This window comes from Polypterus senegalus, chromosome 6, assembly GCF_016835505.1.
Source record: "Polypterus senegalus isolate Bchr_013 chromosome 6, ASM1683550v1, whole genome shotgun sequence".
Taxonomy (NCBI): Eukaryota; Metazoa; Chordata; class Cladistia; order Polypteriformes; family Polypteridae; genus Polypterus; species Polypterus senegalus.
In genome coordinates, this window is record NC_053159.1 from 110,826,414 (window position 1) to 110,839,923 (window position 13,510).

The following is a 13,510-nucleotide window of genomic DNA, read 5'->3' on the forward strand; positions in this document are numbered from 1 at the left end:
TTTTGAGATATGTATAACACAGTGGATTCAGAAATTCAAGACCTTTTCAGTTTCTGCACACTTTGTTTTGTTGTAGGTATAATTTTTAAAGGAAAAATTTGCCATTTCTACCCATCAATCTACATTCAATAACTCATAATGACAAAAGAAAAACATGTTTTCAGAAAAGTTTGCATATTTATTAAAAATCAGAAATGGAAATCTCTCATTTCTACGAAGCGAGACACAAAAATAATGGGATTGGGCCTGGGGCTTTCCTGGAAAACTGTCTGGAGGTCGGCCTAACGTGAATCATAGAACTATATCCACTCTTACACACACTCTCAAACCGCCGAACGGCTAGGTATATCCTGTGAATAGCCCAGTCAGTATTTGCACAACAATCGCTACACAAGTTGCCGCTATAATGTCAGGTGAAAAAATTGAACAGCAAATCAACATCAAATTTCTTGTGAAATTGAACAAATCGGCCACAGAAACTTATAAAATGTTAAAAACAGTGTACGGTAATAACAATTTGTCTTGCACACAAGTTTTTGAGTGGCACAAACGTTTCAAGGAAGGACAAGAAAATGTGGAGGATGTTCAACGCTCAGGTCGATTGCTTCACCAACACAATGCTCCCGCGCACAAAGCTTTTTCTGGAAAGCAATTTTTGACTGACAAAAGCATTGCTATCCTCGATCATCCTCCCTATTCGCCCTGTGGGTTTTACTTGTTCCTGAAAATCAAAAGTGACCTGAATGGAACACATTTTTCTTCAATGGATGAAGTGAATAACCGGAATAACCAATCCGTATACAGTAAATATTCAGACCCTTAATTCCGTATATTGTAGAAGCTCCTTTGGCAGCAATTACAACATGGAGTCTCTGCAGGCTTTGCACACCTGAGTTTGGGCAGTTTATGCTATTCTTCCTCTGACGCTCCATTTGATTGGATGGGAGGCATCTGTAAACTACCACCTTCAGGTGTCTCCACAGGTGGTCTATGAACTTTAGGTTTGGGATTTGGATGGTCCACTCATGGACATTCGAAGACTTGGCCCAAAGATACTTTGGTGTTGTCTTGGCTGTATGCTTTGGGTCATTGTCATAATGAAAGGTGTACCGTTGCCCCAGTCTGACTCAGTGTGCACAGAAACCTTACTGCATTTTTCAGACTTCATCTTTCCTTTGATTCTGACCAGTGTTCTTGGCCCTGCCTGTGAGGAGCACCCTTATAGCATGAGAATGCCATCGCCATGCTTCATTGTAGGGATGGTATTAGGCAGGTGATGAGTAGTACCTCGTCTTCATCAGACACAATGCTTTGAGTTCTGCCCAGAGAGTTCAATCTTTATCTCTTCAGACCCTACAATCTTTTTCCTCATGCTCTCATTTGGCAAACTCTCAAGTGGGAATTTGCCATTCCACCATAAAGGCCTGATTGAAGGAGTGCTGCTGAGATGCTCTTCCTTCCAATAGGTTCTTGCATCTCTGCAGAGGACATCTGTTGGAGTGAACACTAAGTTCTTGGACTAGGCCCTTCTTGCTTGCTTACTCTGTTTCACCAGATGGCCAACTCTAGGAAGAGTCCTGATGGTTCCATGCTTCTTCCATTTCACAATTATCAAGGCCACTCAATATTGAAATGGTTTTACACCCTTGTCTTGACCTTTGACTCACCACAATTTGATCACAGAGACCTACAGAAAGTTTCTTGGACTTCATGGCTTGTCTTTTTTTTTTTTTCCTGACGTGCAGCGTGAATTGTTGGACCTTTTATACACAAGTGTGTGCCTTTCTAAATGATGTCTAATCAATTCACCAATCAATGTGACGCCTCTCCAGGATAAATTGAAACAACCAGGATGCACCACCTGATAAAAAAAAACTTGAAGAGATGAGAGATTTCAGTTTTAATAAATTTGTAAATACTTCTGAAAACATGTGTTCACTTTGTCATTATGGGGTATTCAGTGTAGATTGATGGGCAAAAATGTCAAATGTATCCATTTAATATTAAATCTACAATACAATAAAGCGTGCAGAAAATGAACGGGTATGGAATTTCTCAATTTCCCTGCATTTTTAATTCTAAAAGCAAGCCCTCCATTGGTAGGCTTTAGGAATTTTCATCTTTGGGGTGAATCTCTTATGGGCTGACCGGTGAGGGTCATAGCCTGCTTTGGGGGCTTATTTTGGACGCTTCATACCCTTTCATCTTGTTCCAGCTTTCCTCATCTACTTTTAACTGAGTAAGAACATAACTAGGACATAATTACAATTCATTTTTTTTCCTGATTCAGAGTAATTTTTATTGTGACTCCTTGATAAACATTAAGAGAGGTTTGGCCCTCATTGTCTCAGCAGTTAAATCAAACCAAGAGGCTGCACCTTTCTGTTGTGTTTGTGCTCCAGAAGGTCACTGTGATATTGATTTAAATAAGTTCTTCCAATAAGGTATTTTGCGGCTTCCTGGAGCAGCTGTTGAAGCAAGCAACCAAAAGATGAAGCCGCCCATTGCCATTGTATTGTGACCAGCCAGGTCGCTTTGGGGACCTACGAAATGGCAGGGTTTCTGAGCACCATCTGTTTCCTCTCTGCTTGCACAAATCCATAGATGTGAACACCCCTCCTGCTTTGCTTGAAATCATTTCGTTCCCTGTGTTTCTGTAACTCTCACAGTCTGCCCATTGAACAATAACAAAATTAGTCACTCCATCATTTTGACAAATACAAGTTGGAGTTTTGAGTCTGTGCCAATTATGCAAAACCCGGGGTATGGTGCTGCAAGATCATTTTCACTGTCTGAATGCTCTTGTTCCTTGCAACATTACAGGCCGGAGCTGACATTTGAGCAGATTAATAGAAAGTGAGTTTCATTTTATTATGCCACTCATAGCTATGTAGGTGCTTGGCACCATGATAATGTTAACATTAAGCACTTAACCACCCACTGCTTGTGACTCATCTCTCTGTGAAAAGGAGAAAAATGACAGAGAGAGAGTAACGCAGCTCTGCAATTCTTGAATGGTTCTTCAATTCAAAACATTGCTTATTCTCAAAAAAAAAAAATATATAAAAATAATGTGCCAACTAATCACTATCAGTAGCAGCCCTCTGAACAGCTTGCAGGCTGTGAGGATTGGCTATGAGGTTTGTCTTCCAATTATACTTGCCTTCACAGTCCATCCAGTTCGTTTTCCAGCTGCCACATTCACCAGGAAAAAGTTGATACTGTCTGCCCCAGCAGGTTCATCTGCAGCTGTGGTTTCTTTTACTGCTGGAATTCTCCTTCCCCTGTGGTTTCTAATGTGATGTAACACACAATCAGTGTCTAAGGCTTATCAATCAGTGTGCAAGGAGCATCTCCTAGGCCTTGCAGCAGAAGCGTCCATTCATTCATTCATTATGTAGTTTGCTTAATCCAGTTCAGGGCCGTGGGACCAAAGCCTGCACACCATGGAGTGCAAGAAGGGAGCAAACTGTAGATGGGTACCTGGCTTTTGCACACACTCACACACACACACTCCTTCATCCCAAACCAGATCTTCTCAAATGTGCATTGGTAGGCAGGAAAAATGTGCAGATGAGGAAAGACGTTGCACACAGTTGGTGATCAAGTCAGGATTTGAACTCTGATTCCTGGACATGTGAAGTAGCCATGCTTAACTACTGCACTAATCTTCTATCTAAGCCCTCATGTCCACTTCTTGAAGCTAGGTTTGATGTTCTGCATTTTTAGACGTTCATGCTTTAAAGCTCTTAAGTCAATGAGAATTGTTCCTTCTCTTATTGTGCCCATTTTCCTTCTCTCCGGGTTTTGGGTGGCCTAAAAACAAATTGTGGAAGCACAATCAAAATGATGGATGGTTTGGGTGAAAATGGGTGGGCTTGTGGCAAATTCAGAGAAAAGCACGGAGGAAGCAAGACAAACAGGTGGACATTGATGGGTATTGAGAATTATAGGAGGAGAACGGGAGTCCATAAAAAACTGTTGGGAAACTAAAGAAAGGAGGAGGGATAACTCAAAGGGGAGGAGATGAAGGAGAAGATGTTTGAAATCATCAGAACATGCTAACCTGTGTGAAATAAACAGCCAGACACGCACAACATAGGTTTGGGGCAGCCACCCAATTGCTTTCCCTGGCTGCAAAAATGGTTGAAATTTTAGTACAAGTGTGTACAGGTTCGAGTCCAAAACAGAAGTGACCAGTGTAGAGAAAATGGCTGATTTTTAAGGTCAAACAAGGAAAGTTAGGTCATCAGAACCGCAAATGACGTCTTCAGAGCCAGGGCAGGAAGTGACGTCCTTGGATTCAGATAGAGTTTCCTATGTTGGGTCTGTAGAGAAAAAAGAGGGAGGTTTACCTGCCGTCCCTGGTCTGGCATTGAATTACCGTCTTTTTGTCCCTTTGGCAGACTCCCAAACGCACATGTGTGACACATGTTAATGTAGTTCTGCAGCATCGTTTAAGTTCTCCTTCTGCACGGAGAGTCTCCCCTCTTTTTCTTTTTGTGCTCCAGTTTTTTTCCATTAGTTTTGGATCCCATATGTTTCTGCCACGACTGCAATTCTGTTTGTCCTTCCTCTTCTGTTGCTGTTGCCTCTTAATCTCCATTTTCTTAAATTGAAAAGGTTCAGGTCCTTCAGTATCCCCTTGTAGATCATACTTCTCAGGCCTGAATCAGCCTAGTCACTCTTCTGTAGACTTTCTCTTATACTGATGAGTCTTTATTGAAATTTGGAGAACGAAACTGCATGCGGTACTTTTTGAAAAGGAAGGTCTAACCAGCGTGTTATACTGTAGAATGTAACTTAAGTATACCCTTCATAGAGTCGTGGCTCTGAGGCTAGAGACCTACACTGGTAATCAGAAGGTTGCCAGTTCAAATCCCATAAACGCCAGAAGTGACTCTACCTCGTTAGGCCCTTGAGCAAGGCCTTTACTTAACTTGCAATTGCTCCATCCTGGGTATGACGTTAATCTGCATCCAGCCCTACATTTAGGCCCTCCAACCTGCAGGGAGAACTTGGGGGTTGTGGCAGAATTTCCACTCCAGCCACCATAATAAACCTCACACTGGTTCCATTCCATCTGAACTAGTGTGGTGCTGAGGTGTGACCCATTGCATGGCTTCATTTGGGTCCTAATCTAGGATCCTGAACTGGTTTGTCATGTGGTAGGTGCAGCGATGTGCTGTGTAAGCGTGTGCTCCTAACCTCTCCTCTCTATCTCTCTGCATTGACTTGCCCTCCACACGTCGTGATAACATAACCTAACATTCCTTCTTGATCGCTTCTCTACACTGTCTTGCTGTAGATACTAATGAGTCCACTAAGGGGTACTTACGTGTTTCTGATTTCCCATTTGTTTATCCAAATCTAATATTTTTACTTTCTCCGCGTCATACTTTACATTTACTTACAGTACATTAAACATCTGCCCAAGCCCCTCTGTAATGATAAATCTGGTTGTAGATTATCTGCTGGTCTACTTACATTTGTGACTCAGCTTGTTATTTATATTTTTTATAAAGATCATTTAAAAAGAGCAGTGGGCCCCAAAACTTTTAATTCTGAAAAGCACCTTACATCTGATGTGTAAGCCATTCCTGCACTATACTGCATTTAATTGATTCATTTCAATTGAACTCTGTGGATTCTTATGAAGCTCACTAAGTTCCAGTTATGAGCTGTACAATAATTAGAAATATGTATGTAGAAAAAAAGAAGCACAAAATATGCACAACACATAACCCAGAAATAGAAAAGGAGAAATGTAAGAGTTCATACTCGGAAGCACTGTGCTTTTTTCCACTAATCAGTTTCACTAAAGTCCTCCTCTATAATTAACTGAAATGAAAGCAGCATTTTCTTTATTTAGCTCCTAGGCATTGTATTCTATAGGCCGTCATACTCCACTGCATTCATCCATTCATTTATCAATCCTCCCAATCAACTTCTAGATCACATCCAACAGGACAAAACGGGGGTACACCGAGGGGCATATGTCTAGTGCACAGGTGCTTAGCCCAGTCCAGCAGTCTTAACGCCTACGATGAAGCTGCACGGAATACACACAAATACAGACTGTGACAGGACCAAGAGTGGAGTCTGTGCAGTGTCCCCTCCATCATGTGGCCCCATTCATCTCCTCTTTCATCGACACTTGCGTGTTGTCTTTATCCATACTAGCAGACTTTAACTTTATTCTCTGCCTCAGCTTTGTTATTGCTCATGAGCTGCCAACAGCGTTGGTGAATGCCACGGGTACTTGGTACCCACAGAGGCTGTTTGTGTCCTCTGCAAAAAGAACCGGCAGAAAAGGCGGCAGCGTATTTGAACTGCAGAAATGTGACTGTTGTGTCCTCTTACTAATTGCGCCGGGTTGAATGTGAACATTGGAACAGGAGAATGGCTTATGCTGTACGCCTACATTTCACGGAGTGAGAACTGGCATGCTGGCTAGCCTCCGAGGTCTGACTCATCCTTTTGTGCTCTTCTTTCTGATTTTTATTTTAACAAATAAACAATACTGACTAACTTGAGATGCCAGAAACAGCAACCCATGGACCTAAGAGGCGTTCTGAAGCTGACAATTGATGATGAAAAGGACATCATTGTGACTTTTGTTGGTGGGTGCCAATGTGGTGAACTAGAAAGTCAAATAATTAGGCACTTGAAACAAAATGCAGGTTAGTGCAAACAAAATTAGGGTTTCACCGGCATGTGTTTTGATATTCTTCTCCTTGGACACAACAAAAAACAAAATGCATGTATACTACTATTTAACAGGTAGGCATATAAGAAACCCTCTTTGACCTTTAACTTATCCATATAATAATGTATGAGGGCTTTAGTGTTGGGGTGTGTAGACACTGTAAGTCACACTGAGTGATGACGGGGTGATGCAATGGTTGATACTGCTGCAACTTCAGGGCCCGGTGGTCTGGCGCCGTCCTGTTTTTAGTCTGTGTGGAGCTAGCATGTTCTCCCCATGTCCACATTCAATTTGCTCCACCAGTCCAAGAACTTGTGTGGGTTGTTAGTTAATGACTTTCAGCGGATTCGTTCTGTGTGAGCGGACTGATAGCCCATTTGGGGTTAGTGCTATTTTGATAGGCTGTGCATACACATAATAATCTGCAAACAAGTGGCACACAGTGATTAAGAGCTCTGGATGAACGCATGTGCTTAATTACAGCGTACCACTTGTTTGCAAACTATTATGAATATGCAGTAACCTGACAAATTACTCCTCTAGGAGAAAACAAAGCAAATGTTACTTCTCCTTCGTGCAGTTACAGTCGAAGCATTGCATCATGAACTCAAGGGATGAATTGTCTGCAGAGAATTATTTACAGTATACGTGATTGTCGTGCTTTGGTAGGTGGCCAGCATTATTATAGATGTGTCTGCTTGATCCAAGGTGACTTACATTTAAGTTATGCTGGGGTTCATTACAGCTGGTTACGTCTGTTTTTTAGGAGCACATGCAGCTTATGGGACTTGCTGCTCTTTGACTGCAGAACAAGTCAAAATGAGAAGGCTGTGGAGCCCTTCACGTTTACTTTAATAATTTAATTAAGCTTAGTGGATTAATTAAATACAAATATGAGACAAAAAAAGAATTAAAATGAAACAAAGGATAACTCTAAACAGCGTAAGTGGGGAAAAAAAATAAAATGTTTACAATATAAGCATAAATGTTGCATTGCAACTGACAAAGTTTTTTTTCCCCTGGTTTGTATTTATATTCTGTTTTCTGATTGTTTTTGTTTATTGTAAATTATTGTTTTCATGTATTTATGCTATTTCTGTTAAATTTGTTTATCATTTATTACTTGTATTCTGTCTCTTTAAATGTGGTGCTGTTTTCTGTGTTTTGTGAGTGGAGCCCCAGCAGCAGTGACACAAGGCTGGCTTTATAAGTCGGTATGTTCAGCAGAATGTGCTCTTTTAGAATTGCACCTCATACTTGAACCTGTGCATATCCCTTCCCAGTAGCCATGGCAGAGATATTAAGGCAAGAGAAATGAAGGGATGTATTTAACTTGTGTCAAAGTGCAGCTTTCACTCCTAATATAAGCTGCAGTATATTTATTAGGCAAACCTGTTCAACTGCTTGTTAACACAAATATCTAATCAGCCAATCACATGGCAGCTTTAGGCCTGTAGTCATTGTCAAGATGACCTGCTGAAGTTCAAACAGAGCATCAGTATGGGGAAGAAAATGTGACTTTGAATGTGGCATGGCTGTTGGTGCCAGATGGGATGGTCTGAGTATTTCAGAAACTGCTGATCTACTGGGTTTTTCACACACAACCAGATAATGATCCGAAAAAGGGAAAAATATCCAGTGAGTGGCAGTTCTCAAGGCAAAAATGCCTTGTTGATGCCAGAGGTCAGAGGAGAATGGCCCGACTGGTTTGAGCTGATAGAAAGGCAACAGTAACTCGAATAACCACTTGTTACAACTGAGGTGTGCAGAAGAGCATCTCTGAACACGCAACACATCACACCTTGAAGCGGATGGGCTACTGCAGCAGGAGACCACACTGGGTGCCTCTTCTATCAGCTAAGAACAGACAACTGAAGCTACAATTTGCACAGGCTCACCAAAATTGGACAAATGGAAAAACGTTGCCTGGTCTGATGAGTCTCAATTTCTTCTGTGACATTTGGATGTTAGGATCAGAATTTGGCATCAATAACATGAAAGCATGGATCCATCCTGCCTTGTATCAACGATTCAGGCTGCTGGTGGTGGTGTAATGGTGTTAAGGATATTTTCGTGGCACATTTTGGGCCCCTTAGTACCAACTAAGTATTGTTTAAATGCCACAACCTACCCGAGTACTGTTGATGACCCTGACCCTGACTATCCCTTTATGACCCATCTCCTAACACACCATGTCACAAAGCTCAAATTATTTCAAACTGGTTTCTTGAACATGACAATGAGTTCACTGTATTTAAATGGCCTCCACAGTCACCACATCTTAGTCCAATAGAGCGCCTTTGGGATGTGGTAGAATGGGAGATTCACATCATGGATTTGCAGCTAACAAATGTGCAGCAACTGCGTAATCATGTCAATATGGACCAAAATCCCTGAGGAATGTTTCCAGCACTTTGCTGAATCTATGCCACAAAGAATTACTGCAGTCCTGAAGGCACAAGAGGTTCCAATATGGTACTAGCATTGTGTACCTAATAAAGTGGCCGGTGAGTGTATAATATATAATGTACATTGACACACAGCTGAAGACAAGTCATTAGAAAAATACAATTATCTTACATGTCCATCATTTGGAGGAGTCGGAGGCATTTCTCATGTTCTTGAACCACAGGGCGGTGAAGTCGTGCAAAACAATTGTGTAACTCTGAGACATGCTCGATGATGTTACAGGAGTGGGATGTAACTTCCTCTTCCTAGCACTTTTGGACAAGGTCAGGTACCCCCCGGGGCTGTCTGCCATGTAGCAGCTCAAAAGGGGAAAACCCATTTGAGGCCTGCAGTAGCTCCCAGAAGGCAAACAAGACGAGAGGCAGAAGTTGGTCCCAGTCCTACCTGTCTGTCCAAACCACCTTCCTCAATATCTGTTTGAGCCTGAGGAGTATGGCCTCTGGGTACTGGGTGGCATAGTTCAATAGGACGAGGATGAATTTGTTTCCCATAGCAGTGGAGAATTGAGTTTATTTATGAATTGTATGAGTATTGTCTGTCTTTGGTTTATTTCCAGTTATTGAATTTCTTCCTTTGTTTCTTGGTTTTGATCTTTAGATTGTGGATTGGGACTAGTTTGCCTTGGATTGCCCTTTGAAACAAATCATTTTTTGCCTTACTTTTTCCCTTTTCTGATTTTTGTTCTTTCCCAATAAATATAATCATTTATATAGAATCTTTGAAACTTGTCTGTGCATCTCAGAGTTTCACGCTTGTTCTCTCTTTTGTGATGTATTTTGGGACTGTCTGGTATTTTGAACTTTCAAAGCCAGCTCTCCATTTCTGAGGCCTGCTTAGGCTGAAACCTCTAGGTGGTAGATGGAAATGGACTTACTCAGGGTGAACTTCTGCTTTGTGGGTTTTTTTTGGAGGCCTCATACACCATCTCACCATAGTTGAGAGTAATAAACACAACAATAAAGGGAATAACCCAAAACAAAATTTGGAACTGAAATGTTTTTATTTCAAGAAGAAATATTTTCTTAAAAAAACCCTCGGAATAGATATAAAACTAAGGGCAAACTCAAACTAATCAAAGAAGCTGTATTTCTGTTAATAAGGGAAGCATTACACTAAGAGTAATAAGAAACTTACATCTCTGCTCCGTTACTGTGGCCCTCTGATTTTGTTTTTTTCTTAATGTTCTTTTTCTTTTTGCTTGTGCAGTCGGATCATGGTCCCTTTATTCTCCTTTCCTCTGAGAACTGGATTATTTCATAATATCTCTCTTGGCTCAGATCTGGATAAGGTGGGTTGTTTTACCTTTTTTAGTCGCTTCTTTTTATAATTCCTGTTGTTATTCTGCTTTCAATGCAATATAAAATTAATTATAACGAGATGAGACCTACTTACAGGCTCAATGTCCCAGCGTTTAGACCTGGAAAACCATTAAATACACAAGCTATAGGTGACTGGCCTAACAACAGTAGACCTGAGTGGCTCCACCACATCGATGGAGTGGAACTGGGGGTTTTAACAAGGAAAAACTCAAAAATTAAATTAAAGACGGCTGATGACAAACTATTAACACAATCAACTGCTTGAGCAAAAGGGTAAAGTAATTTACAAAGAAAAAGAAAACCAATCAAAAATAATGAACTGTTCTGTCATCCAACCTGCGTATTGTATGCAATGTAAGAGTTATGTTTTGTTGGAAGAGTTCATTTTTGGGAGATCATGGTGTCTGTCTGTCTGTACCCACCCAAGGTTTGCTGTTCTTTCAATGATTCTCATTGAATTCAGATCTGGATGAGTGTGGATTTACTGGACGTAACGCAATGGACTGTTTAAACTGCCCTTTTTCCTGGGTGTTAAGTAAAATTCCTTGAAGATTTGGTGTTTTGAATGACACCATATTCAGTTTAGATTAGGTGTGTTTGGAAGTGTAACCAGTTGTAGACATTAGTAGCACCTTTAGATCTTTGCTATAACTCACGGGTGGGCAGATTCAGTCCCAGAGGGCCGCAGTGGTTGCAGGTTTTTGTTCCAACCCAGTTGCTTAATTAAAAACCAATCCTTGTCAATTATTTAATTTCATGGCTTGAGAGTGCTTTAACTCTGCTATGTCAGGTCATTCTCATATCCTAGATTTTCTTTTTCCTTTCTAAGGATATCATCCAAATAATTTGAAGTCTAAAACAGATGAGTAATTCTCAGTGCTTCACTTTTTCTCTTCACTTTCCTTCCAAGTATTTAATTAAACCCAATAGTGCATGATAAATACACACTGGTGTAAATGGTAACAAGCTAAATGGAGAAATGCTGGTCTCTTTTGTCATTTGCATGTTATTGTTAATTAGGAGCAATTAAAAACCAAGAATACAGCTATAAGCAATAAAGGTTCAAAATCTTAACGAAGGAGACAACTAAAGTGAAGTAGAAGTGTAACTTGAGCAATAAGTGCTTCTTATTAAGCAATTGGGGTAGAACAAAAACCTGCAGCCACTGCGGCCCTCCAGGACTGAATCTGCCCACCCCTGCTATAAAGAATCAAAATTCAGCCTGGGCTTGCATAAATGAAGCAGCAGCTATTATTACATCCTGTCCTTAGAGCAGTGGCTTCCACAACCCAATTTTGCCTTTGAGACCCAGAATCCCCATGGACATTCCTCACATCCCCTTGAAGAATCACCACGGACAGTCATCTCCACCCTCTTGAAGAATCACCACCAGCAATGGGTCGGGTGTCCTCCTTGTAGGTCATAGCAGAGCAATGGTGTTTGCTTAAACTGCCCACAGTGACCCAATTGCAAGACCCTTTCCCATTCATTAGAATTGTGAATCATGTCTCGCGACCCATAATTCACTTTGGTAAAGTGATAAGCAATGTGGCAAAGTCTCCGTCTTCATCCATTTATCATTCAATACAAAGCTTCTACTGATGTATGTAAGAGGACAGAGCTCCAACTCTTACAGTATGTCCTGCTGTGGCACCATACAGATGATAAGCACATCCATATTCTGCTCTTCTATATCAGGATCATATGGAACTGGAGCTTCAGCTTTTGGAGTAAGTAGCTCAGAAACCAACCGTGATGAGAATGACAGTCCATCACAGTGTCAATTTCATGGTTCCAATTAACTACATGAAAAAAATCATTTTGATATACAGAGAACACTCAGACTGCATACGATGGTATAGTCCACTTCTCTTTGTGATGTCTTGGCTGGGAGCCAGATACTTCGATAGATACTTAGATGCCATAAAGGATGTTTTCGTTATTTTCTCCCAGAAGGACTAGAAGCCGAAATTAATTGGTCACACACTACTGTGTCTCCTTCATACTAACCAATACGCCTGCATTAATGCCTCATTGGGATGGCCAAGGCAGAAATTTACATTCTTTATAATTTTTCTTTAGTCATTCTGGTGTGTGTTCAGACCATAGTGTGTGTGTATTTATTTATCTCTCAGTTTATGTATTTATTTACTTAAAAGCGTCTGTTAAAAGCCAAATGTCCCTAAATAACTTTCTGTCTATCTACAGTGAAATTCTTACTTGCCTGTGCTAGTCACCAGCTCTTCCTCCTTAGCTTAAACCTCAAAACGTCTGTCTTCCTTACCTGACAGAATCTCTGAACACAATTGTCAAAACCAAGGAGCATAACAAAATGCAGAGAAATATTTCATTCTGCGCATCAATAATCAACCGTTTTGCTGCATTAGTAAGAAGTAAGACTTGAATATAAATTATTGTTTTGTACTATTTTGGGAGTATAATAGAATTTCTTTTTTTTTTTTTTTTGAAAACTATGAAAAGGTTCTGGCAAGAGACCTCTTCCCAGTGTTGGATCGCCCCACAGAGGCCACGACAGATGATGATCAAGCAGGACTTTGAGCCTGGGCTTCTGGAAATGTGAGGCAGTGTACCTGCAAGGCCAAGCCGGTGTCCAATATTTAAGGGAATGACTCACAAGAGAAACAAACACTGGAAAAATATGTTAATTTTAGGTAATATTTCATAGGAAAGGCCAAGTTACAGCTTGATTTTACTTTTTCCTGCCTTACTTTGATAAGATTACCTCTTTAAAATTCATCTACATGATTCATAATGTAGAATATTCCACGAGCAAAGCCCAAAGCCCAGCACTAGATAAGGGCCTCTGTTCCAACATGACAGCAAAAGTAAGTTGGCGCTAAATCCCATTCAGCTTTGTAATCTATGGAAAAGAAAGCCCTCCACAAGCAGATGTGAGGTTCACGCCAGTTTGGAAAGGAGGCGTCCGGTTTCAATGGAAACTAATACTCTGGAAAAAGCTGCAGCATTTGTAACTATGCAAAGGTATTCAAAT

At 40.8% G+C, this 13,510-nt stretch overlaps 1 long non-coding RNA gene across 2 annotated transcripts in view; it reads left to right on the plus strand.

Moving 5' to 3' along the window:
* The window catches only part of LOC120531396, a 33,187-nt gene that overhangs the window by 2,550 nt on the left and 17,127 nt on the right, over positions 1-13,510 (plus strand). For both annotated transcript variants that reach the window (XR_005634101.1, XR_005634100.1), the window contains exons 2-3: positions 10,385-10,466; positions 12,979-13,169. This is a non-coding gene — a long non-coding RNA (uncharacterized LOC120531396). The remainder of the gene's footprint in view (positions 1-10,384; positions 10,467-12,978; positions 13,170-13,510) is intronic.